General features: G+C 51.8%; 1 long non-coding RNA gene across 1 annotated transcript; it reads left to right on the top strand.

Annotated features, from left to right (window-relative positions):
* Window positions 1–314: 314 nt before the first annotated feature.
* On the top strand, window positions 315–1240 carry LOC136355847 (uncharacterized). The gene is made up of 2 exons (XR_010740354.1): window positions 315–755; window positions 845–1240. It is a non-coding gene; the product is annotated as an uncharacterized lncRNA (long non-coding RNA).

Raw genomic sequence — 1240 nt, forward strand, 5'->3', positions numbered from 1 at the left:
ATTCTAACTTTCAATTTGAACTTCAAAGAAAGAGACAGAAAAATCTAAAATCCTGTAAACTGAATAAAACATCGGTTTACTTTGTTCCTAACCATCCTCCTCACCCTTACCTAGTCTACCACGACCTGGACCCACATGGCAGTGCCTTTGGCTTGCCCACACTTGTGTTCCACCATTTAATCGCGTGGGACCCACCTTGAACATAGAGAGAAATACCGACACGTTCCAACATCGTGGCAGCTTCTCCTTCTTCACCCCCTTGCTCTCTAGCTTCCCCACCCATCCCTCCTCACTCTGTAGTCCACCCTAAATCCAAGAAACCAGAGTGGGAGAGCTCCTTCTTGCTCTCCTCGCCATCATCTTCTTGCCGGCCGCCGGGATGATGCCATCTCCGCCGCCCAACGGGTCATCGTCGTTGCCATCTTTCTTCCGTTCCCGATTCACCCTTGCATGCCGTAGCCTCTGCTCTGTCTGATCTCACCTCGTTTCTTGGAGCCGATCTCTGGGAACGCCGACCTCGCCACGGTAGCTCTGGAGCGCGGCCACACCGTCGTCAACGCGCAGCTGTGGGTTCGCGCCGCTGTTCCCGTCGCCTCGAGGCGAATCCGGTTGAGCTACTGCGCCACCAGCTTCGCCTCACCATTCTCTCCAAAACGCCCCAAGAATCTCTCAGAACCGTGCAGCGAGGAGGGAGATCAACCACCGTCTTCTCCAACTCCGATCTAGTGCCTCCGTCGTCGATTCCCGTTCAACCGGTGAGCCATTTGTCGATTTATTGCAGTAGTAGCAACCTTAGGTGGTGTTCTACATCCTGCATGTGATGTTCTTGACATGCATGCAATAGATCGAGCCGTCCACCTTGACGCATCGACGCATGCATGGCGTCCCGAGCGCTTCCAATTGCAGCTGCTGCCTGCGTCGGTGCAGTCACCATTGGCTGGGGAAAAGTTGAGGAATGGAATCGCAATGTTTTGCTCTACATTTTATCTTTTGACCTCGCCCCCATTAGAGCCGCCGTTTGCCGCCGGCGAGCTTGAGATCGAGCTTGAGATCGAGCTCAGCCATGGCTGTCGCTGCTTCCTGCTCTTGTGGAGAAAAGCTGGACCTGGTTGAAAGTTTTAGAAATCCCAGGGTTCGACATGCAAAAGTACAGTCCAAAAGAATAATCGAAAACATATATGAGAACTAGGAAAACTTCAAAAATCCATAACTAATTCATCTTTACTCATTTACGAGTGAA

This window comes from Oryza sativa, chromosome 3 (assembly GCF_034140825.1).
Source record: "Oryza sativa Japonica Group chromosome 3, ASM3414082v1".
NCBI classification, from domain to species: domain Eukaryota; kingdom Viridiplantae; phylum Streptophyta; class Magnoliopsida; order Poales; family Poaceae; genus Oryza; species Oryza sativa.